General features: G+C 53.4%; 2 long non-coding RNA genes across 2 annotated transcripts in view; both read left to right on the forward strand.

The window, feature by feature from the left end:
* Positions 1 to 19,776, forward strand: part of LOC136006855 (uncharacterized) — a 179,966-nt gene extending 160,190 nt beyond the window's left edge. Inside the window, exon 5 of the long non-coding RNA XR_010609290.1 lies at positions 19,218 to 19,776. This is a non-coding gene — a long non-coding RNA (uncharacterized LOC136006855). The remainder of the gene's footprint in view (positions 1 to 19,217) is intronic.
* LOC136006856 (uncharacterized) lies at positions 16,717 to 19,184 on the forward strand. Its single transcript, XR_010609292.1, has 3 exons — positions 16,717 to 16,819; positions 17,893 to 18,105; positions 18,722 to 19,184. It is a non-coding gene; the product is annotated as an uncharacterized LOC136006856 (long non-coding RNA).
* Positions 19,777 to 25,926: the final 6,150 nt, after the last annotated feature.

Below are 25,926 nucleotides of genomic sequence, written 5' to 3' on the forward strand. Positions count from 1 at the left end.
TGCAAGCACCACTGCACCCAAAGCGCAACTGGCCCGGGGATACGGGTGCTGGATGCAGGTCCCTTGGAGCTGGGGCTGATGTCATAGAGAGGCAGGTTCCATGGGGGGAGCTCCATGGGGAGGGGGGTGGCTCAGGGGTGTCGATGGGGGCTTCCATAGGGAGATGGGGGGGTTCTGATGCGCTTGGGATACTCTGAATCCCTATGGGATGCTCTGGAGCTCTGTATGATGTATGGGGTTTTGGGCAGGAACCTTGGGCAGTTAACCCCTAGGGTTAACTCCGGTTAGAGGTAACCCTAAACGTAACCCTAACCCTAACCCTAACCCTAACCCTCAGCCTGGGATTAAACCCGCCCCTAGGGTTAATTCTGATTGGGGTTAATGCTAAGCCTAAACCTAACCCTAACCCTGGGGTTAACTCCACCCCTAGGGTTAACTCCGGTTAGAGGTAACCGTAACCGTAACCCTAACCCTAACCCTCAGCCTGGGATTAAACCCGCCCCTAGGGTTAATTCCGATTAGGGTTAATGCTAACCCTAAGCCTAACCCTAACCCTGGGGTTAACTCCGCCCCTAGGCTTAACTCTGGTGAAGGTTAACCCTAAACCTAACCCTAATCCTATCCCTAAACCTAATCCTAACTGTAACCCTAACCGGAACCCTAAGGCTTAACCTGGTGTTAACTCCACCCCTGGAGTTAACTCTGGTTGCGGTTAACCCTAACCCTATCCCTACCCCTAACACATAACCCTAAACCTAACCCTGTACCTAACCCTGACCCTGACCCTAACCCTAAACCTAACCCTAATTCGGAACCTAACCCTAACCGTGATCCTAAGCCGTATAATATTCCTGGACCACGACCTGCCGTATCCAACACTTGTGGGGCTCGGCATTGGCCCAAGCCACGTCCATGATTCTGAGCATCATGAACCAATCCGTGGTGAAGCTGGGAGGGAGTGGAAGAGCAGGGATTGGAGCCATAGGACAAGGGCTGATGGGTTCCGAGAGGGAATTGTAGGCTGGAGATAAGGAAGGGATTCCCTAAGAGGGTGCTGGGGCACTGGGATGGCATGGATGGAGAAGGTTTGGATGCTCCATCCCTGGCAGTGCTGCAGGCCAGTTTGGAGCAAGCTGCTCTATGGAAGGCATCCCTGCCCATGGCAAGGGGTTGGAAGTGGATGATCTCAAGCTCCTTTCCAACTCAACCCACTCCATGATCCATAACCACTGCATTCCATTCCATTCCATCCCATTCCATTTTAATCTCTTCTAATCCATTCTATGGAGAAGAGGGATGGGAAGGAGCCACATTGCGGCTGCTTCCCAAAGGAAAGCAGCGTGCCTTAGGCTCAAGGGCGCTCAAGCTGGAAGCAGCCTTCTCCTGAGCGCTCTTCCCAGTGCATCCAGGATGGGGAAGGGGACGGGATGGGAGCTGCTCCTTGCCTATTCCCTATGGCTGGAATCCCTTCTCCCCCTTACTTTTGCGCGACGAAGCAGTGAGCGGCTGTGAGGACCCATTGAGGGGTGATCATAGAATCATAGAATCATAGAATCATAGAATAGTTAGGGTTGGAAAGGACCTTAAGATCATCTAGTTCCAACCTCCCTGCCATGGACAGGGACAACCTAACAGCATGGGGTGATGGCAAGCAAGTGGGGCTCCTCAAATCCCACCTCCCCCTTGGTGTGACCGTGGCTGGGAGCAGCAGCATCTCCCTGTGGAATACCAGGAACCTTGGAGCCTGGAGCCACTCACCCACAGCTGTCCCAGGAGCCTTGCACCAGCCAGGCCGAGGCCAGCAGGATGATGACACGGAGCAAAGCCATCGCTGCCACCACCGCTAAGAGTGACACCAAGGAGGTGACACCAAGGAGCTGCAAGCACCACTGCACCCAAAGCGCAACTGGCCCGGGGATACGGGTGCTGGATGCAGGTCCCTTGGAGCTGGGGCTGATGTCATAGAGAGGCAGGTTCCATGGGGGGAGCTCCATGGGGAGGGGGGTGGCTCAGGGGTGTCGATGGGGGCTTCCATAGGGAGATGGGGGGGTTCTGATGCGCTTGGGATACTCTGAATCCCTATGGGATGCTCTGGAGCTCTGTATGATGTATGGGGTTTTGGGCAGGAACCTTGGGCAGTTAACCCCTAGGGTTAACTCCGGTTAGAGGTAACCCTAAACGTAACCCTAACCCTAACCCTAACCCTAACCCTCAGCCTGGGATTAAACCCGCCCCTAGGGTTAATTCTGATTTGGGTTAATGCTAAGCCTAAACCTAACCCTAACCCTGGGGTTAACTCCACCCCTAGGGTTAACTCCGGTTAGAGGTAACCGTAACCGTAACCCTAACCCTAACCCTCAGCCTGGGATTAAACCCGCCCCTAGGGTTAATTCCGATTAGGGTTAATGCTAACCCTAAGCCTAACCCTAACCCTGGGGTTAACTCCGCCCCTAGGCTTAACTCTGGTGAAGGTTAACCCTAAACCTAACCCTAATCCTATCCCTAAACCTAATCCTAACTGTAACCCTAACCGGAACCCTAAGGCTTAACCTGGTGTTAACTCCACCCCTGGAGTTAACTCTGGTTGCGGTTAACCCTAACCCTATCCCTACCCCTAACACATAACCCTAAACCTAACCCTGTACCTAACCCTGACCCTGACCCTAACCCTAAACCTAACCCTAATTCGGAACCTAACCCTAACCGTGATCCTAAGCCGTATAATATTCCTGGACCACGACCTGCCGTATCCAACACTTGTGGGGCTCGGCATTGGCCCAAGCCACGTCCATGATTCTGAGCATCATGAACCAATCCGTGGTGAAGCTGGGAGGGAGTGGAAGAGCAGGGATTGGAGCCATAGGACAAGGGCTGATGGGTTCCGAGAGGGAATTGTAGGCTGGAGATAAGGAAGGGATTCCCTAAGAGGGTGCTGGGGCACTGGGATGGCATGGATGGAGAAGGTTTGGATGCTCCATCCCTGGCAGTGCTGCAGGCCAGTTTGGAGCAAGCTGCTCTATGGAAGGCATCCCTGCCCATGGCAAGGGGTTGGAAGTGGATGATCTCAAGCTCCTTTCCAACTCAACCCACTCCATGATCCATAACCACTGCATTCCATTCCATTCCATCCCATTCCATTTTAATCTCTTCTAATCCATTCTATGGAGAAGAGGGATGGGAAGGAGCCACATTGCGGCTGCTTCCCAAAGGAAAGCAGCGTGCCTTAGGCTCAAGGGCGCTCAAGCTGGAAGCAGCCTTCTCCTGAGCGCTCTTCCCAGTGCATCCAGGATGGGGAAGGGGACGGGATGGGAGCTGCTCCTTGCCTATTCCCTATGGCTGGAATCCCTTCTCCCCCTTACTTTTGCGCGACGAAGCAGTGAGCGGCTGTGAGGACCCATTGAGGGGTGATCATAGAATCATAGAATCATAGAATCATAGAATAGTTAGGGTTGGAAAGGACCTTAAGATCATCTAGTTCCAACCTCCCTGCCATGGACAGGGACAACCTAACAGCATGGGGTGATGGCAAGCAAGTGGGGCTCCTCAAATCCCACCTCCCCCTTGGTGTGACCGTGGCTGGGAGCAGCAGCATCTCCCTGTGGAATACCAGGAACCTTGGAGCCTGGAGCCACTCACCCACAGCTGTCCCAGGAGCCTTGCACCAGCCAGGCCGAGGCCAGCAGGATGATGACACGGAGCAAAGCCATCGCTGCCACCACCGCTAAGAGTGACACCAAGGAGGTGACACCAAGGAGCTGCAAGCACCACTGCACCCAAAGCGCAACTGGCCCGGGGATACGGGTGCTGGATGCAGGTCCCTTGGAGCTGGGGCTGATGTCATAGAGAGGCAGGTTCCATGGGGGGAGCTCCATGGGGAGGGGGGTGGCTCAGGGGTGTCGATGGGGGCTTCCATAGGGAGATGGGGGGGTTCTGATGCGCTTGGGATACTCTGAATCCCTATGGGATGCTCTGGAGCTCTGTATGATGTATGGGGTTTTGGGCAGGAACCTTGGGCAGTTAACCCCAAGGGTTAACTCCGGTTAGAGGTAACCCTAACCTTAACCCTAACCCTAAGCCTAACCCTAACCCTAACCCTCAGCCTGGAATTAAACCCGCCCCTAGGGTTAATTCCGATTGGGGTTAATGCTAAGCCTAAGCCTAACCCTAGCCCCGGGGTTAACTCCACCCCTAGGGTTAACTCCGGTTAGAGGTAACCCTAACCTTAACCCTAACACTAACCCTAACCCTCAGCCTGGGATTAAACCCGCCCCTAGGGTTAATTCCGATTAGGGTTAATGCGAACCCTAAGCCTAACCCTAACCCTGGGGTTAACTCCGCCCCTAGGCTTAACTCTGGTGAAGGTTAACCCTAAACCTAACCCTAATCCTATCCCTAAACCTAATCCTAACTGTAACCCTAACCGGAACCCTAAGGCTCAACCTGGTGTTAACTCCACCCCTGGAGTTAACTCTGGTTACGGTTAACCCTAACCCTATCCCTAACCCTAACACATAACCCTAAACCTAACCCTGTACCTAACCCTGACCCTGACCCTAACCCTAAACCTAACCCTAATTCGGAACCTAACCCTAACCGTGATCCTAAGCCGTATAATATTCCTGGACCACAACCTGCCGTATCCAACACTTGTGGGGCTCGGCATTGGCCCAAGCCACGTCCATGATTCTGAGCATCATGAACCAATCCGTGGTGAAGCTGGGAGGGAGTGGAAGAGCAGGGATTGGAGCCATAGGACAAGGGCTGATGGGTTCCGAGAGGGAATTGCAGGCTGGAGATAAGGAAGGGATTCCCTAAGAGGGTGCTGGGGCACTGGGATGGCATGGATGGAGAAGGTTTGGATGCTCCATCCCTGGCAGTGCTGCAGGCCAGCTTGGAGCAAGCTGCTCTATGGAAGGCATCCCTGCCCATGGCAAGGGGTTGGAAGTGGATGATCTCAAGCTCCTTTCCAACTCAACCCACTCCATGATTCATAACCACTGCATTCCATTCCATTCCATCCCATTCCATTTTAATCTCTTCTAATCCATTCTATGGAGAAGAGGGATGGGAAGGAGCCACATTGCGGCTGCTTTCCAAAGGAAAGCACCGTGCCTTAGGCTCAAGGGCGCTCAAGCTGGAAGCAGCCTTCTCCTGAGCGCTCTTCCCAGTGCATGCAGGATGGGGAAGGGGACGGGATGGGAGCTGCTCCTTGCCTATTCCCTATGGCTGGAATCCCTTCTCCCCCTTACTTTTGCGCGACGAAGCAGTGAGCGGCTGGGAGGACCCATTGAGGGGTGATCATAGAATCATAGAATCATAGAATAGTTAGGGTTGGAAAGGACCTTAAGATCATCTAGTTCCAACCCCCCTGCCATGGACAGGGACAACCTAACCGCATGGGGTGATGGCAAGCAAGTGGGGCTCCTCAAATCCCACCTCCCCCTTGGTGTGACCGTGGCTGGGAGCAGCAGCATCTCCCTATGGAATACCAGGAACCTTGGAGCCTGGAGCCACTCACCCACAGCTGTCCCAGGAGCCTTGCACCAGCCAGGCCGAGGCCAGCAGGATGATGACACGGAGCAAAGCCATCGCTGCCACCACCGCTAAGAGTGACACCAAGGAGGTGACACCAAGGAGCTGCAAGCACCACTGCACCCAAAGCGCAACTGGCCCGGGGATACGGGTGCTGGATGCAGGTCCCTTGGAGCTGGGGCTGATGTCATAGAGAGGCAGGTTCCATGGGGGGAGCTCCATGGGGAGGGGGGTGGCTCAGGGGTGTCGATGGGGGCTTCCATAGGGAGATGGGGGGGTTCTGATGCGCTTGGGATACTCTGAATCCCTATGGGATGCTCTGGAGCTCTGTATGATGTATGGGGTTTTGGGCAGGAACCTTGGGCAGTTAACCCCTAGGGTTAACTCCGGTTAGAGGTAACCCTAAACGTAACCCTAACCCTAACCCTTACCCTAACCCTCAGCCTGGAATTAAACCCGCCCCTAGGGTTAATTCCGATTAGGGTTAATGCTAACCCTAAGCCTAACCCTAACCCTGGGGTTAACTCCACCCCTAGGGTTAACTCCAGTTAGAGGTAACCCGAACCTTAACCTTAACCCTAACCGTAACCCTAACACCAACCCTAACCCCTAACCGTAACCCTGACCCTAACCCTAAAACCTACCACTAACCCTAATCCTAACCCAGCCTAACCATAACCCTAACTTAATCCTGACCGTAATCCTAAACCCTAACCCTGGGGTTAACTCCGCCCCTAGGCTTAACTCTGGTGAAGGTTAACCCTAAACCTAACCCTAATCCTATCCCTAAACCTAATCCTAACTGTAACCCTAACCGGAACCCTAAGGCTCAACCTGGTGTTAACTCCACCCCTGGAGTTAACTCTGGTTACGGTTAACCCTAACCCTATCCCTAACCCTAACACATAACCCTAAACCTAACCCTGTACCTAACCCTGACCCTGACCCTAACCCTAAACCTAACCCTAATTCGGAACCTAACCCTAACCGTGATCCTAAGCCGTATAATATTCCTGGACCACGACCTGCCGTATCCAACACTTGTGGGGCTCGGCATTGGCCCAAGCCACGTCCATGATTCTGAGCATCATGAACCAATCCGTGGTGAAGCTGGGAGGGAGTGGAAGAGCAGGGATTGGAGCCATAGGACAAGGGCTGATGGGTTCCGAGAGGGAATTGCAGGCTGGAGATAAGGAAGGGATTCCCTAAGAGGGTGCTGGGGCACTGGGATGGCATGGATGGAGAAGGTTTGGATGCTCCATCCCTGGCAGTGCTGCAGGCCAGCTTGGAGCAAGCTGCTCTATGGAAGGCATCCCTGCCCATGGCAAGGGGTTGGAAGTGGATGATCTCAAGCTCCTTTCCAACTCAACCCACTCCATGATTCATAACCACTGCATTCCATTCCATTCCATCCCATTCCATTTTAATCTCTTCTAATCCATTCTATGGAGAAGAGGGATGGGAAGGAGCCACATTGCGGCTGCTTCCCAAAGGAAAGCACCGTGCCTTAGGCTCAAGGGCGCTCAAGCTGGAAGCAGCCTTCTCCTGAGCGCTCTTCCCAGTGCATGCAGGATGGGGAAGGGGACGGGATGGGAGCTGCTCCTTGCCTATTCCCTATGGCTGGAATCCCTTCTCCCCCTTACTTTTGCGCGACGAAGCAGTGAGCGGCTGTGAGGACCCATTGAGGGGTGATCATAGAATCATAGAATAGTTAGGGTTGGAAAGGACCTTAAGATCATCTAGTTCCAACCCCCCTGCCATGGACAGGGACAACCTAACCGCATGGGGTGATGGCAAGCAAGTGGGGCTCCTCAAATCCCACCTCCCCCTTGGTGTGACCGTGGCTGGGAGCAGCAGCATCTCCCTATGGAATACCAGGAACCTTGGAGCCTGGAGCCACTCACCCACAGCTGTCCCAGGAGCCTTGCACCAGAAAGGCCGAGGCCAGCAGGATGATGACACGGAGCAAAGCCATCGCTGCCACCACCGCTAAGAGTGACACCAACGAGGCGACACCAAGGAGCTGCAAGCACCACTGCACCCAAAGCGCAACTGGCCCGGGGATACGGGTGCTGGATGCAGGTCCCTTGGAGCTGGGGCTGATGTCATAGAGAGGCAGGTTCCATGGGGGGAGCTCCATGGGGAGGGGGGTGGCTCAGGGGTGTCGATGGGGGCTTCCATAGGGAGATGGGGGGGTTCTGACGCGCTTGGGATACTCTGAATCCCTATGGGATGCTCTGGAGCTCTGTATGATGTATGGGGTTTTGGGCAGGAACCTTGGGCAGTTAACCCCTAGGGTTAACTCCGGTTAGAGGTAACCCTAAACGTAACCCTAACCCTAACCCTTACCCTAACCCTCTGCCTGAAATTAAACCCGCCCCTAGGGTTAATTCCGATTAGGGTTAATGCTAACCCTAAGCCTAACCCTAACCCTGGGGTTAACTCCACCCCTAGGGTTAACTCCGGTTAGAGGTAACCCGAACCTTAACCTTAACCCTAACCGTAACCCTAACACCAACCCTAACCCCTAACCGTAACCCTGACCCTAACCCTAAAACCTACCACTAACCCTAATCCTAACCCAGCCTAACCATAACCCTAACTTAATCCTGACCGTAATCCTAAACCCTAACCCTGGGGTTAACTCCGCCCCTAGGCTTAACTCTGGTGAAGGTTAACCCTAAACCTAACCCTAATCCTATCCCTAAACCTAATCCTAACTGTAACCCTAACCGGAACCCTAAGGCTCAACCTGGTGTTAACTCCACCCCTGGAGTTAACTCTGGTTACGGTTAACCCTAACCCTATCCCTAACCCTAACACATAACCCTAAACCTAACCCTGTACCTAACCCTGACCCTGACCCTAACCCTAAACCTAACCCTAATTCGGAACCTAACCCTAACCGTGATCCTAAGCCGTATAATATTCCTGGACCATGACCTGCCGTATCCAACACTTGTGGGGCTCGGCATTGGCCCAAGCCACGTCCATGATTCTGAGCATCATGAACCAATCCGTGGTGAAGCTGGGAGGGAGTGGAAGAGCAGGGATTGGAGCCATAGGACAAGGGCTGATGGGTTCCGAGAGGGAATTGCAGGCTGGAGATAAGGAAGGGATTCCCTAAGAGGGTGCTGGGGCACTGGGATGGCATGGATGGAGAAGGTTTGGATGCTCCATCCCTGGCAGTGCTGCAGGCCAGCTTGGAGCAAGCTGCTCTATGGAAGGCATCCCTGCCCATGGCAAGGGGTTGGAAGTGGATGATCTCAAGCTCCTTTCCAACTCAACCCACTCCATGATTCATAACCACTGCATTCCATTCCATTCCATCCCATTCCATTTTAATCTCTTCTAATCCATTCTATGGAGAAGAGGGATGGGAAGGAGCCACATTGCGGCTGCTTCCCAAAGGAAAGCACCGTGCCTTAGGCTCAAGGGCGCTCAAGCTGGAAGCAGCCTTCTCCTGAGCGCTCTTCCCAGTGCATGCAGGATGGGGAAGGGGACGGGATGGGAGCTGCTCCTTGCCTATTCCCTATGGCTGGAATCCCTTCTCCCCCTTACTTTTGCGCGACGAAGCAGTGAGCGGCTGTGAGGACCCATTGAGGGGTGATCATAGAATCATAGAATAGTTAGGGTTGGAAAGGACCTTAAGATCATCTAGTTCCAACCCCCCTGCCATGGACAGGGACAACCTAACCGCATGGGGTGATGGCAAGCAAGTGGGGCTCCTCAAATCCCACCTCCCCCTTGGTGTGACCGTGGCTGGGAGCAGCAGCATCTCCCTATGGAATACCAGGAACCTTGGAGCCTGGAGCCACTCACCCACAGCTGTCCCAGGAGCCTTGCACCAGAAAGGCCGAGGCCAGCAGGATGATGACACGGAGCAAAGCCATCGCTGCCACCACCGCTAAGAGTGACACCAACGAGGCGACACCAAGGAGCTGCAAGCACCACTGCACCCAAAGCGCAACTGGCCCGGGGATACGGGTGCTGGATGCAGGTCCCTTGGAGCTGGGGCTGATGTCATAGAGAGGCAGGTTCCATGGGGGGAGCTCCATGGGGAGGGGGGTGGCTCAGGGGTGTCGATGGGGGCTTCCATAGGGAGATGGGGGGGTTCTGATGCGCTTGGGATACTCTGAATCCCTATGGGATGCTCTGGAGCTCTGTATGATGTATGGGGTTTTGGGCAGGAACCTTGGGCAGTTAACCCCTAGGGTTAACTCCGGTTAGAGGTAACCCTAAACGTAACCCTAACCCTAACCCTTACCCTAACCCTCTGCCTGAAATTAAACCCGCCCCTAGGGTTAATTCCGATTAGGGTTAATGCTAACCCTAAGCCTAACCCTAACCCTGGGGTTAACTCCACCCCTAGGGTTAACTCCGGTTAGAGGTAACCCGAACCTTAACCTTAACCCTAACCGTAACCCTAACACCAACCCTAACCCCTAACCGTAACCCTGACCCTAACCCTAAAACCTACCACTAACCCTAATCCTAACCCAGCCTAACCATAACCCTAACTTAATCCTGACCGTAATCCTAAACCCTAACCCTGGGGTTAACTCCGCCCCTAGGCTTAACTCTGGTGAAGGTTAACCCTAAACCTAACCCTAATCCTATCCCTAAACCTAATCCTAACTGTAACCCTAACCGGAACCCTAAGGCTCAACCTGGTGTTAACTCCACCCCTGGAGTTAACTCTGGTTACGGTTAACCCTAACCCTATCCCTAACCCTAACACATAACCCTAAACCTAACCCTGTACCTAACCCTGACCCTGACCCTAACCCTAAACCTAACCCTAATTCGGAACCTAACCCTAACCGTGATCCTAAGCCGTATAATATTCCTGGACCACGACCTGCCGTATCCAACACTTGTGGGGCTCGGCATTGGCCCAAGCCACGTCCATGATTCTGAGCATCATGAACCAATCCGTGGTGAAGCTGGGAGGGAGTGGAAGAGCAGGGATTGGAGCCATAGGACAAGGGCTGATGGGTTCCGAGAGGGAATTGCAGGCTGGAGATAAGGAAGGGATTCCCTAAGAGGGTGCTGGGGCACTGGGATGGCATGGATGGAGAAGGTTTGGATGCTCCATCCCTGGCAGTGCTGCAGGCCAGCTTGGAGCAAGCTGCTCTATGGAAGGCATCCCTGCCCATGGCAAGGGGTTGGAAGTGGATGATCTCAAGCTCCTTTCCAACTCAACCCACTCCATGATCCATAACCACTGCATTCCATTCCATTCCATCCCATTCCATTTTAATCTCTTCTAATCCATTCTATGGAGAAGAGGGATGGGAAGGAGCCACATTGCGGCTGCTTCCCAAAGGAAAGCAGCGTGCCTTAGGCTCAAGGGCGCTCAAGCTGGAAGCAGCCTTCTCCTGAGCGCTCTTCCCAGTGCATGCAGGATGGGGAAGGGGACGGGATGGGAGCTGCTCCTTGCCTATTCCCTATGGCTGGAATCCCTTCTCCCCCTTACTTTTGCGCGACGAAGCAGTGAGCGGCTGTGAGGACCCATTGAGGGGTGATCATAGAATCATAGAATAGTTAGGGTTGGAAAGGACCTTAAGATCATCTAGTTCCAACCCCCCTGCCATGGACAGGGACAACCTAACCGCATGGGGTAATGGCAAGCAAGTGGGGCTCCTCAAATCCCACCTCCCCCTTGGTGTGACCGTGGCTGGGAGCAGCAGCATCTCCCTATGGAATACCAGGAACCTTGGAGCCTGGAGCCACTCACCCACAGCTGTCCCAGGAGCCTTGCACCAGCCAGGCCGAGGCCAGCAGGATGATGACACGGAGCAAAGCCATCGCTGCCACCACCGCTAAGAGTGACACCAAGGAGGTGACACCAAGGAGCTGCAAGCACCACTGCACCCAAAGCGCAACTGGCCCGGGGATACGGGTGCTGGATGCAGGTCCCTTGGAGCTGGGGCTGATGTCATAGAGAGGCAGGTTCCATGGGGGGAGCTCCATGGGGAGGGGGGTGGCTCAGGGCTGTCGATGGGGGCTTCCATAGGGAGATGGGGGGGTTCTGATGCGCTTGGGATACTCTGAATCCCTATGGGATGCTCTGGAGCTCTGTATGATGTATGGGGTTTTGGGCAGGAACCTTGGGCAGTTAACCCCTAGGGTTAACTCCGGTTAGAGGTAACCCTAAACGTAACCCTAACCCTAACCCTAACCCTAACCCTCAGCCTGGGATTAAACCCGCCCCTAGGGTTAATTCCGATTAAGTTTAATGCTAACCCTAAGCCTAACCCTAACCCTGGGGTTAACTCCACCCCTAGGGTTAACTCCGGTTAGAGGTAACCGTAACCTTAACCCTAACCCTAACCCTAACCCTCACCCTGGGATTAAACCCGCCCCTAGGGTTAATTCCGATTAGGGTTAATGCTAACCCTAAGCCTAACCCTAACCCTGGGGTTAACTCCGCCCCTAGGCTTAACTCTGGTGAAGGTTAACCCTAAACCTAACCCTAATCCTATCCCTAAACCTAATCCTAACTGTAACCCTAACCGGAACCCTAAGGCTCAACCTGGTGTTAACTCCACCCCTGGAGTTAACTCTGGTTACGGTTAACCCTAACCCTATCCCTAACCCTAACACATAACCCTAAACCTAACCCTGTACCTAACCCTGACCCTGACCCTAACCCTAAACCTAACCCTAATTCGGAACCTAACCCTAACCGTGATCCTAAGCCGTATAATATTCCTGGACCACGACCTGCCGTATCCAACACTTGTGGGGCTCGGCATTGGCCCAAGCCACGTCCATGATTCTGAGCATCATGAACCAATCCGTGGTGAAGCTGGGAGGGAGTGGAAGAGCAGGGATTGGAGCCATAGGACAAGGGCTGATGGGTTCCGAGAGGGAATTGCAGGCTGGAGATAAGGAAGGGATTCCCTAAGAGGGTGCTGGGGCACTGGGATGGCATGGATGGAGAAGGTTTGGATGCTCCATCCCTGGCAGTGCTGCAGGCCAGCTTGGAGCAAGCTGCTCTATGGAAGGCATCCCTGCCCATGGCAAGGGGTTGGAAGTGGATGGTCTCAAGCTCCTCTCCAACTCAACCCACTCCATGATCCATAACCACTGCATTCCATTCCATTCCATCCCATTCCATTTTAATCTCTTCTAATCCATTCTATGGAGAAGAGGGATGGGAAGGAGCCACATTGCGGCTGCTTCCCAAAGGAAAGCAGCGTGCCTTAGGCTCAAGGGCGCTCAAGCTGGAAGCAGCCTTCTCCTGAGCGCTCTTCCCAGTGCATGCAGGATGGGGAAGGGGACGGGATGGGAGCTGCTCCTTGCCTATTCCCTATGGCTGGAATCCCTTCTCCCTCTTACTTTTGTGCAACGAAGCAGTGAGCGGCTGTGAGGACCCATTGACGGGTGATCATAGAATCATAGAATCATAGAATAGTTAGGGTTGGAAAGGACTTTAAGATCATCTAGTTCCAACATCCCTGCCATGGACAGGGACAACCTAACCGCATGGGGTGATGGCAAGCAAGTGGGGCTCCTCAAATCCCACCTCCCCTTGGTGTGACCGTGGCTGGGAGCAGCAGCATCTCCCTGTGGAATACCAGGAACCTTGGAGCCTGGAGCCACTCACCCACAGCTGTCCCAGGAGCCTTGCACCAGCCAGGCCGAGGCCAGCAGGATGATGACACGGAGCAAAGCCATCGCTGCCACCACCGCTAAGAGTGACACCAAGGAGGTGACACCAAGGAGCTGCAAGCACCACTGCACCCAAAGCGCAACTGGCCCGGGGATACGGGTGCTGGATGCAGGTCCCTTGGAGCTGGGGCTGATGTCATAGAGAGGCAGGTTCCATGGGGGGAGCTCCATGGGGAGGGGGGTGGCTCAGGGGTGTCAATGGGGGCTTCCATGGGGAGATGGGGGGGGTTCTGATGCGCTTGGGATACTCTGAATCCCTATGGGATGCTCTGGAGCACTGTATGATGTATGGGGTTTTGGGCAGGAACCTTGGGCAGTTAACCCCTAGGGTTAACTCCGGTTAGAGGTAACCCTAACCTTAACCCTAACCCTAACCCTAACCCTAAACCTCTGCCTGAAATTAAACCCGCCCCTAGGGTTAATTCCGATTAGGGTTAATGCTAACCCTAAGCCTAACCCTAACCCTGGGGTTAACTCCACCCCTAGGGTTAACTCCGGTTAGAGGTAACCGTAACCTTAACCCTAACCCTAACCCTAACCCTCAGCCTGGGATTAAACCCACCCCTAGGGTTAATTCTGATTTGGGTTAATGCTTACCCTAAGACTAACCCTAACCCTGGGGTTAACTCCACCCCTAGGGTTAACTCCGGTTAGAGGTAACCCGAACCTTAACCTTAACCCTAACCGTAACCCTAACACCAACCCTAACCCCTAACCGTAACCCTGACCCTAACCCTAAAACCTACCACTAACCCTAATCCTAACCCAGCCTAACCATAACCCTAACTTAATCCTGACCGTAATCCTAAACCCTAACCCTGGGGTTAACTCCGCCCCTAGGCTTAACTCTGGTGAAGGTTAACCCTAAACCTAACCCTAATCCTATCCCTAAACCTAAACCTAACTGTAACACTAACCGGAACCCTAAGGCTCAACCTGGTGTTAACTCCACCCCTGGAGTTAACTCTGGTTGCGGTTAACCCTAACCCTATCCCTAACCCTAACACATAACCCTAAACCTAACCCTGTACCTAACCCTGACCCTGACCCTAACCCTAAACCTAACCCTAATTCGGAACCTAACCCTAACCGTGATCCTAAACCGTATAATATTCCTGGACCACGACCTGCCGTATCCAACACTTGTGGGGCTCGGCAATGGCCCAAGCCACGCCCATGATTCTGACCATCATGAACCAATCCGTGGTGAAGCTGGGAGGGAGTGGAAGAGCAGGGATTGGAGCCATAGGACAAGGGCTGATGGGTTCCGAGAGGGAATTGCAGGCTGGAGATAAGGAAGGGATTCCCTAAGAGGGTGCTGGGGCACTGGGATGGCATGGATGGAGAACGTTTGGATGCTCCATCCCTGGCAGTGCTGCAGGCCAGCTTGGAGCAAGCTGCTCTATGGAAGGCATCCCTGCCCATGGCAAGGGGTTGGAAGTGGATGATCTCAAGCTCCTTTCCAAGCCACCCCACTCCATGATCCATAACCACTGCATTCCATTCCATTCCATCCCATTCCATTTTAATCTCTTCTAATCCATTCTATGGAGAAGAGGGATGGGAAGGAGCCACATTGCGGCTGCTTCCCAAAGGAAAGCAGCGTGCCTTAGGCTCAAGGGCGCTCAAGCTGGAAGCAGCCTTCTCCTGAGCGCTCTTCCCAGTGCATCCAGGATGGGGAAGGGGACGGGATGGGAGCTGCTCCTTGCCTATTCCCTATGGCTGGAATCCCTTCTCCCCCTTACTTTTGCGCGACGAAGCAGTGAGCGGCTGTGAGGACCCATTGAGGGGTGATCACAGAATCATAGAATCATAGAATAGTTAGGGTTGGAAAGGACCTTAAGATCATCTAGTTCCAACCCCCCTGCCATGGACAGGGACAACCTAACCGCATGGGGTGATGGCAAGCAAGTGGGGCTCCTCAAATCCCACCTCCCCTTGGTGTGACCGTGGCTGGGAGCAGCAGCATCTCCCTGTGGAATACCAGGAACCTTGGAGCCTGGAGCCACTCACCCACAGCTGTCCCAGGAGCCTTGCACCAGCCAGGCCGAGGCCAGCAGGATGATGACACGGAGCAAAGCCATCGCTGCCACCACCGCTAAGAGTGACACCAAGGAGGTGACACCAAGGAGCTGCAAGCACCACTGCACCCAAAGCACAACTGGCCCGGGGATACGGGTGCTGGATGCAGGTCCCTTGGAGCTGGGGCTGATGTCATAGAGAGGCAGGTTCCATGGGGGGAGCTCCATGGGGAGGGGGGTGGCTCAGGGGTGTCGATGGGGGCTTCCATGGGGAGATGGGGGGGGTTCTGATGCGCTTGGGGTGCTCTGAATCCCTATGGGATGCTCTGGAGCTCTGTATGATGCTGTGGTTGTGGGATGCTGTGAATCTCTGTGTGGTGCTCTGCTTTGTGGGATGCTCTGGAGCCCTGTGGGATGCTCTGAATACCTCTGGCATGCTCTGCTTGTGGGATGCTCTGAATCCTTGTGGGATGCTCTCCTTGTGGGATGCTCTGAATCCCTCTGGCATGCTCTGCTTCCTTGTGGGATGCTCTGAATCCTTATTGGATTCTCTGACTGTGGGATGCTGTGAATCCCTCTGGGATGCTCTGGATCTCTATGGGATGCTCTGCTTGTGGGATGCTCTGAATCCCTATGGGATGCTCTGTTTGTGGGATGCTGTGAATCCCTGTGGGATGCCCTGCTTGAGGGATTCTCTGAACACCCATGGGGATTTAAGGTCCCTTCCACCCCACACCGCGCTGTCTGACTGTAAAGTACGATCTGCATTTGGCTGCAGAAGAGCTCTCAGCACTGAGTCAGGCCCAGGAGCAGGTGCAGACATTTGTGCAGAACATCCTGTCTCTGCTGCTGGCCTCGCCAGAGGCCACTGGAGACCGCTGAGGGCAGGTCAGGCCTGGAGAACAGCCAGGATCAAGGGCAGCAGCGCCACCTCCTCTGAAGGAAGCCCAAGGGCTGAGGCTCTGCAGTCTCTCCTTTCCCCTGCACCACCCTTGGCTTTCAGCCCCACAGCAGAGCCCTTCTGCAGCCGCTTCTCAGCTCTTGTTGTTCGCTGGCAGCTTCCAAAGGCACTTGTGCCTCTGCCGGAGCCGGAGCAATGGCCCAGCCCGTGCTGCGGTGTGTGGGGCGCTCTGATGGCACCATCAAGGGAGTGCAGGGCTCGGCAGCGCTGGCAGGAGCAGAGCTGTGGGGCCTGACCCTGCTCCCGGGGCAGACGCGGGTGAGCTCCAGCACTTGGGGTTTTGGGCAGGAACCTTCGGCTCCGCCTCCCCCTCAGCCTGCACGGCCGCCATGACACCGGGCGGCGCCGCCGGATGACGTCAGAGCTGGCGGACGGAAGGGAGGGGGGGAAGGGTCCGGGCGCGCGGCGTCTGTGGTAGCCTCGGGCGGGGGATGTGGAGAGGAAAGGGCGGGATGGAGCCGGGATGGAGCCGGGATGGTGCCGGGATGGGGCCGGGATGGGGCCGGGATGGGCCCTGGATGGGGCCGGGATGGGCCCTGGATGGGGCCGGGATGGGTCCGGATGGAGTTGGATGGAGCCGTGATCGGAGCGGATTGGAGCCGGGCAGGAGCCGGGCAGGAGCGGGGTGAGCGGGGCTGTGGCAGGGATTGAGTGGGAAGGGCAGGGGCTGGGCTGGGCTGGAGCCGGGGGGCAGGGGTCGGGAGCAGGGATGCAGTGGGGGGGTCAGGGCTGTGGGGCGGGGTGGAGCGGGGTGGGCAGGGGGCACAGCAGGGGTGCAGTGGGGTGAGGTGAGCTGGGCTGTGCCAGGAGCGCCCGGGAAGCGGGGCCGGACCCAGCAGGGGAAGTGCAGGCAGGGCTGGAGCCCACGCTGCGCATGCTGGGGATGGCGGCGGGCCCAGTGTGTCCCAGCAGGGCTCGGCTAAGGAGCCCCCGCCGTGCTGGAGCAGCGCTGTCTGCGGTGCTGAGCAGTGTAAAGGACGTGTGTGGAGGGTTAAAGGGTCGGTGGCAGAAGGAAACAGTTGCGGTGCAGGCTGGTTTCCTGGCCCTGAGGATCCGTTCCCGAGATGTGGAGTACATCTTTGTGCGTTGTAAAATGTTGTTGTATCCAAATGCAATTCGTCATTCTTGAATTGTGTGACACGATAATGACTGTGGAAATGATGAAAAGTCGTGTTTGGCACCTGTTTGATAGGCATATTCTTAATGCATAGAGAAGCTGAGATAAGCTGAAGCAATGGCTGTCTTGGTTTAGCCCTTTGCAGGACATCTGGCATGTATTCCGATGGCTGCAGTGAAACAAGAGGCTGGCTCCAATGTGCCATTCGGGTGGAGAGGCTTCCCTGGGACTCCCTCCTACCACATAGCATTGATGTGTGATGCTAAAGCTGTTTCCCTGGAACACATGGGAGCCAGACTTGAGTGAGGAAGGTCAAAGTGATATGAAAGCGGCAGTGCTCATCTCAAGCTTTGTTCACAGTTGTGCAACAGGAGCATAAGTTGGAATTGGGATGGTTGTCAGGACCTTGATCATTCCCAATGTGAAAATCATGCCATGATGAATAACACTTTAAGGAATCTGGTGTTCTCTCTTTAAGAGAAACCAATGAAGACAGGAATCCCATTCAAAGACCTTATGTCTCAATGCATTCTTCTGTTCAGAAACATTATTGTCTGCCTTTTTGCTTTTCTTCTTTCCAGAGCACAGTGGAGAAAGTGGTGGCTGGCTCTGTCCCAGTTGCTCAGATGATCCCACTTGGAATCCCTCTTCCAGGGAAGGATAAGCATGCAGTAGCCACAAATACTCTTATAGAAATGAACTCGGGTCTGAGTAAGAGCTTTGAATCCAGGTGAAAACTTCACTTACGTGTTCATGTGGATTATTAAGCCTCGAGACTGCAAAAAGCTGTGTGTGTAAGTATAGTATATTTTACTAATTTCTCATCCGCATCCTCTGTGGATCATTGGCCTTCACCCCCAGCCCAGGAGATAAACATGTGAGGCTGAGAGAGCTGAGCTTGTTGAGCCTGGAGAAGAGAAGGCTTCTTAAGGGGAGACCTTAGAGCAGCTCCCAGGGCCTAAAGACGCGATGAGAGACTTGGAGAGGGGCTTTGGGCAAGGGCCTGTAGGGACAGGACAAAGGGAATGTCTTTAACCTATGAAAGGGGGGATTGAAATGAGCTCTTAGGCAGAAGTTCTTCCCTGTGAGGGTGCTGAGGTGCTGGCACAGGGTACTCAGAGAAGCTGTGGCTGCCCCATCCCTGGCAGTGTTCAAGGCCAGGTTCGACGCAGGGGCTTGGAGCAAGCTGCTCTAGTGGAAGGTGTCCCTGCCCGTGGCAGGGGTTGGAACTGGATAAGCTTTAAGGTCTTTTCCAACACAAACTAGCCTGGGATTCTGTGATTTTGTTCAATACCTTTAGCACTGGATGTAATTCTTAAATGATGGCCAAAATGAACCACAGAACCCTTCAAGTGCCATATATGTTAGTAAGGGTAAGACTGGAAAACTAAATTGTGTTTTCTTCTCCAGTGTCAGGAAACATGACCGAATTCAGGTTCCTCTTCATCCTGCAAAAACAACCACCACATCTTTAGGACCTGCGCATGCATCTTGTTCCAGTGCTAACTAGTGCAGTTAGTTAGGAACTACTGCTTGTGTCATAGCTGTAGAAGATCCATCATGCCTCAAACCTTGCACGGTGACAGGTGTGGGCATATATGTAAGAGCTCCAAGTTTTCCAGTGATGCCTGTAAGTGTCTTCTCTCTGGCTTTTTAATTTTACTGAAAACTAACTTAGTACCTTTCTGGCCTAGTTTAGTTGTCAGTAAAGTCACTCTTCCCAGTTGTTTTCCTATTTTCTCAATAGCCTTTGAGCTGTAAGGATCAGTACCAGCAGCTGCAACTATCAGCTGCTGTGTCTCAGTTTTGTGACTTTGTGACTTTGCTGCTGCAGACTGTAACCAGGAAAATACTGAAAACCACTTGTTAGGCTTACTGACATGGTGTGATGTGGCTTTTTCTTCAGATGGCACCACGTCTTGAATGCAGACATCTGCTACCAGTAAATACACCCGTTGCATTGGATGGGAGTCAGCAACTGCTGCACAGGTGCATCCCCAAACCAACATCTGCATAAAGGTAATTGAGAATAAATCTAACAAAAGAGTAGTTTACCTCCTGGCATGCATGTTTCTAACAGGTGACTTCATTAAAACTAGTTTGATCCAGCTTGGGTTTCTGTAATTACATTGTGAGAGCTTTAAGGGTTAGCAGAATTCAAACCACCTTGACTAGAAATAAGCATTAAAGGTAAACCACATAAGCTCAGGAAGGCATCTTGAAAATCACAGGAGGTAGCAGTCTGAAAGACAGGACGTGCATTGTGTTCAGTAGGGAGGTATTCTGTGATTTTATCATTATGGCCTTACTATTACTGAGCATTTTAAGTTTATTAAATAGGTTCTCATTACTCTGCTTCCCTCCGTTGCTTGTAAGTGCTTGGCACAGATGGGCTGGCAAGATTGGGGCAGTGGGGAGATGCACAGAATGCTCAAGCACAGCATTAGTCAGCGATCCAAAAGTGCTGGTGGGCTTAAGTAGCCAAAATCTACCGTCCAGAATACTCCCTACATAAGGGCATGGGGACCCACGTAGGGGCTGTCCTCCACCCTTCCAATGAGGGGAGGGGGTGTGAGAAGGAGCCAACTGACACTGCATGTCCACAGTTGGTAGATTATAGACACTGCCCCAAACTAGGTGTTTCCTGGCATTCCTGATGCTGGTGCAAAGGCAGTCCTGAACTATTTGGTGGCAACCATCAAAAGAGCAGACTCGTGATTCTTGGCTCTGGTGGGATCTCGCTTGTGAGATACAGTGACTGTGCTCGGGTACCCTCAGGGCGATAAGAACCATTTTCCTTGCAGATACTGGACTTGCTGTTTTGTGTGAGTGCAGTGACTAAGCAAACTGGCACTAGTCTATAGAAAGATCTGCAAGTATTGATGCTGGATCTGCTGAGGGAACTGTACCATAGTTGAAAATGAATTGGCACCAACATCCATGGATTTGTGCTGGGCAAGCACTATGGCCTAATGTCCTGGGTTCAGCAGTAGCAGTCATTTTTCTCCTCCTCAGTAGCTAGTGCAGCACTGTGTTTTGATTTTTTGGCCTGGGAACGGTGTTGATAACGCCAATGTTAGAGAAAAAGGCAAAATTTTACGATAACTAAACATTAGAAATGATTATATTTGAAAATTTATAAATCAGTAGTGTGGGTTTGGAAATACTGTAATTTTCCAGTACAGTTTGTAGTTTTGTACCAGAGTTATTCAGTAACCAATGTTAACAATGGTAGGCTAGGTGGTAAGAGCTAACATAATTACATACGGCAAAGGGCATACAGGTGGATTTAAAAAGTATTGTGACAGTCTATCAAAGTAGAAACTAATGGACACACCAGGGTAGTCAAGTGAGAACAAGACAATACTGGCGTCCACACAATGGTTGGGATATATCCAAAGAACAGAAAGGTGAAGGAGGACAGAGCGAGGAAGACTTCTTGCTTCATCTGAGGAAGACTCCTTACTTCATCAATGCAACCACCAGAAGAGGCTGTGCAAGCGCAGAAGAGGCTGATGTCGTAATAGACTGATGTGGCAATCCTTGATACATATGTATTAGTTAATGATGCAATCCGTGTTGAATATGTATTAGTAACCAAATTTTTAGTGTATAAATTGCGAACGCGATGTGACGAGGTCGAAGCCAGATTTGGGCGAGTGCCCCTGGTTTCCCAGCGCTGCAGTAAAGCACCTCATATAACCATTCTGGCGGTTATGTGTTTATTCTTACGCTAACACCAATGTTTTTAGTTTCTGCTCAGGTGTTTGCTCTGGCCAAGGACTTTGTGAGCCTCCTGCTCTGCCAGGGAGGAGGGGAAGCTGGGAGGAAGCAGAGACAGGACACCTGACCCAAACTAGCCAAAGAGGTATTCCATACCACAGCACGTCATGCCCAGGATGTAACGGAGAGTTACTCGGAAGGGCTGGGACTGCAGGGTTGGAGGAGGTATCGGTGGGTGCTCGTCTGGGGGGAGTGGGGCGAGTTATTGGTCGGCTGGTGTTGAGGTGTTATATTCTCTTCCCTTGTTATTTCCTTTATCATTATTATTATTGGTGGTAGCAGTAGTGATTTGTGTTATACCTTAGTCACTAAACTCTTCTTATATCAGCCCGTGGGAGTTGCATTTTTTTCGATTCTCCTCTCTGACCCTCCGGGAGCAGGGGGAGGGCAAGAAGTGGAGGGAGTGAGAGAGCAACTGTACGATTTATGGGTGACTTTGTTTAAACCACACGTGTGATCATTTTGTGGAGTAGCCTGTCTGTCAGCAGAACACTTGTGTACTCAGTAACCTCCCTGGCACTCTTACAGACACCAGGTCCTGCTGCATTCCCCAAGGTGGAACTAGACATCTGCAATAAAGGAGCTCCCATGTACACGATGGAACCAAAAGCAGCCTTGGAGGAGACAAAACAGGGAAGCCAGGGCCAGCAGACTAGCGCCCAGGAAAGGTAAGTCAGCCTGCCCACCTCTCCTCCTCTGCTTTGCAACTACCAGCCTTTGAGCCTCCCTGCTTTCTGTTGGGGCTTCTGAGAACACACGACCACCTTAGTGCAGTGACCAGCCACAGAACAGCAAGCCTGCTCTCCTGCCTTGGCCCAAAGCTGAGCAGAGGGAGGCCAAGGAGCACATCTTTGCCTCTCCACTAGCTCAGCTATTGAAAGCTGACACATACTCACACATCACGAGCTGTTCAGAAGGCATAAGCAGACCCTGGATCAGACCTTTCTCGTGCACTGGGGATCGGGGGTAGAGTAGGGGTATCCAGCAATGTCTGGCTGGGGCTAGAAGGGTTCTAGACTTGGAACTTATTCCAGTGCCAGCTCAGTTCCAGCCATGAGCTTGCCCTGCCACATGGAGTGGGCATGTTACTCCAGTTTCCATCAGAGACTAGATTTTTCCTTTGAGTGGCCTTCTAAAACCCCTTGAAGGATGTATTTTATCTGCCCCTTAGCTCTGTCTTTGTTGCCTTTACCTTCCTCCCCCAAAGAGGGAGAGATGCCAGTCAGTACTGCGGCAGAGCACTAGCAATGTCCTAATAACACCAGAGGTTTCAAATGTGCCACTGGGACCTGGGGACTTTAGCTAAAGGTGCTGTCATGATTTAGGACAGCTGATAGCTCAGAACCACACAGCCGCTCACTCACTCTCCTTCCTATTCCCCCCCTTGGCTTCCGGAGGAAAGGAGAGGAGAGTGGAAAGAATGTAACTCCCATGGGCTGAGATAAGAACAGTCCAGTAGCTAAGGTATAACACAAAACCACTACTGCTGCCACCAATAATAATAATGATAAGATGAATAACAAGGGGAGAGGATACAGCTGCTCACCACCCATCAACCGATACCCAACCTGCCCTGAGCAGGGATCTGGGCCTCCCGGGTGACTGCCCCCAGTTTCCCCCTGGGGCAGCTGCAGGGTCTCTGTGCCCCCCTGCAGGATGGAGGGATGCGGGCAGGGGAAGGGAAGGGCAGCACAAGAGACGTGACCACACCGGGGAGTGTCACAGACCGGGTCACAAAGGGCTCCGCTGTGACCCTTCTGCCAAGGGCAGGTGGCACAGGGCATCCGGTGCAGGCTGGCCCTGGAGCTGGGATAGTCCCTGTGCCAGGAGCTGTCCTGCTGTTGGGAACCTTCTCTGCAGCTCTCTTTGTACCCAGCCCGGGTGTGCTGGGCTTCCTCCATCTGCCATGGCCCTCAGTGGGGAGCGGGGGCACTTGCTGGATCTGCTGCTGCACACGTGAAGGGAAATGGACTTGGAGCTGTGCCTCACTGTGCTTCACAGGGGAATGGTTCAGAGAAGTCATCCTTGTGGGGATAACTGAAAGGGCCTTGTTAATGACCAATGGTAATTAATCAGGGACTGAATTAAAATCAAATGGGAATCCAGTGGTGATTTAGCAATAATTAACTTTCAATTCAACTGTTAATTGACAATGATTTGAAGATGATACAAATGATAATTTAGATGATGACTTAGACAATGAGTTTGTCTCCCAATATCTGTTTGATGCCTACAAGAAAGCTGGAGGGGCCATGTAGTGATCAGACAAGTGGGAATGGCTTTAAGTTGACAGAGGGGGGTGAATAAGATGAGAGCTTAAGAGGAAGTTCTTCCCTGTAAGTGTGGTGGGACACTGTCACAGGCTGCCCAGAATGAAATCCATCTGGCAGCAGTTTTTTCCTGGTTCAAGGCCTACAGAGAGGCAGCTCTGCCTGGATTTACCACTGATTTAATAGCGATTAACCCATGGCATGGGGGTTGGAACTAGATGATCTTAACGTCCTTTCCAACACTAACTATTCTGTGATTCTGTGATTTGATGAGAAGGAGAGAAATTCTTTTTAATAAGTGTCAGGATTGAGAAAATGCTCCCTGCTCTTGGCAAAAGTGAGTATAATAACCCCAGTTTGGCTGCTGTGACCCCTAGAGCACCCCCGGAACATCCTCAGGAGTCCCGGAGCATCCTGGGGATACCACTAGAGAATCCCAGCGAATGCCTGTAGCACCTCCGGAGTACCCCATGGACCCAGCCCGAGCTCATGCATCACAATGACCTTGGGGACATGGGACCACAGGGGTGGCTGATTCTGGAACGCTCTGTGTTCAGGTGTGCAAGGCCACGGAACCCCACGGAACCCTTCAGCAGAGGCACCGGGAGACGACAGCTGCCCCATGGAGCACAAGCTACCGGTGGAGGAGGCAAGAGCAGCTCCTCTGGTGGTTCCCGTCTTGGTGCCTCGGAGCCGGAGCCACCTGTGGAGACAGGAGCGTGGAACGAGGTGGGTGGCGATGGCGATCTTGGGGTGCTTTAGGAGTTGCCAAGAACACCTCAAGTGACTTCCCCAGAGTGGCTGCTTTGGACTGGGTGTGCGAGTTGCACTGGCTGAGACGGCAGCGGAGCGCTGCGGCTGCTGAGGGATGATCCTGGGATCTGGCCTCATTTCTTGTGGGGAGAAGAGGGGCCTGTGGGGATGGGACAAGGGGGAAGGGCTTTAACCTGACAGAGAGAAGAGATTGTGAGGAGATCTTAGAAGTTGTTCCCTGTGAGGGTGGTGGGACACTGGCACAGGGTGCCCACAGGAACTGTGACTGCCCCATGGCTGGCCGTGTTCAAGGCCAGGTTGGCTGGGACTTGGAACAAGCTGCTCTAGTGGAAGGTGTCCATGCCTGTGGCAGGGGTTGGAGCTGGATGAGCTTTAATGTCCATCCCAACCCAAAGCATTCCATGTTTCTGTGACACCCTCAAGTCCCCAGCGCTGACGGGTGGCAGGAGCTGCCCCTCAGGAGCTGTGCGCTAACGTCTCCTTTCTCCTGCAGGCTGCATGCTCGCTCCCTGCTGCTCCGCTGACCTCAGGCCAGTGTCAGAGTGACTCGTCTCGGGCATGGGCTGCACCGTGTGCCTGCCAGTTCCACTGCTGCAGGGAGGCAGAGCTGTCATCTGGGAATACAAAACTGCCCAGCAGGAGGGAGCCATCCTCAGTTATGCTTTCGATGGAGCCAGCACCACCGCTCCCCCTACGAGAGCCACGTGAGGTTCAACAGAAGGAACTTCTCGCTGCAGATGGTGCTGCAGTGGGGGGAGCACTGGCTGTAGTGGTTCAGGTCCCAGCTGGAGGCCACGGGCTGGCTGCAGCTGCACGTTGTGGGTGAGTGATGAGACAGAAACATTCCTCCTCCACAGCCAGAGAGCTTGAAGGTGCTCTGGGTCCGAGACCTGGGGAATTGTGACTTTGAACGCTTTGAACTCCATGTCTCCCAGTACGACTTTCCAAGCAAGAAATTGTGGACAACTCATCCATGAAGGTAGCTTTTTGCTTGGAGGGTGTTTGGGGGGGTTAAGTTCAGTCTGGGTGCACACACTGTGTATTCTCTTCTGCAGAGGTGCAGCAAATGTGGTGCTGCCCATGATGCTGGCAAGCATCATGGTGGGCTCACTGGCAGGTGAGTGCTAGGCCTGGCTCTTGCCCTGGCTTTTTGGCCACTGCAGTGGGTGCTGCATGCGAGGAGGGATGTGGGAAGAGGCTCTGTGCTGGATGAGGTGACGTGGTCATGCTGGGACCTGGGTTTCCCCCCCGGGAACCCTGTGGGCAGGGACTGGGGCTTTACCACTGCTGTCCTTGCAAAGCAGGGCATCCCCTATCCAAGGAGGTTGTGTTGTTCTCTGCTCCTTTCCAACTTCTGCCTAGGACAGCCCTTAGGTGCAGCCCAGCAGTGCTGCTCTGCCTGTCTTTTGCTGCAGGGACTCGGTCCACCGTTTCCTGTATTCCAGACTGGGAAATGCTCTGTGTGGTCTGGGAAAGCCTGAGAGTCCCCTTTCAATTGTCCTTTGGAGGTCATCCTCTCCTCAACATGGTATTGATTCCTGAATCCTGGGATCCCAGACTGGCTTGAGCTGGAAGGGACCTTAAAGCTCACCATTTCCAGCCCTTGCCACGGGCAGGGACACCTTCCACTAGAGCAGGTTGCTGCAAGTCCCTGCATCCAACCTGGCCTTGAACACTGCCAGGGATGGGGCAGCTACAGCTTCTCAGGGCACCCTGTGAGGGCTGGGGCATCCCCGTCCCCACGAGGCACACAAGGAGGGTGTTTGAGTCGGTGTTTGAGTCTGTGTT

This window comes from Lathamus discolor, unplaced genomic scaffold, assembly GCF_037157495.1.
Source record: "Lathamus discolor isolate bLatDis1 unplaced genomic scaffold, bLatDis1.hap1 Scaffold_72, whole genome shotgun sequence".
NCBI lineage: Eukaryota > Metazoa > Chordata > Aves > Psittaciformes > Psittacidae > Lathamus > Lathamus discolor.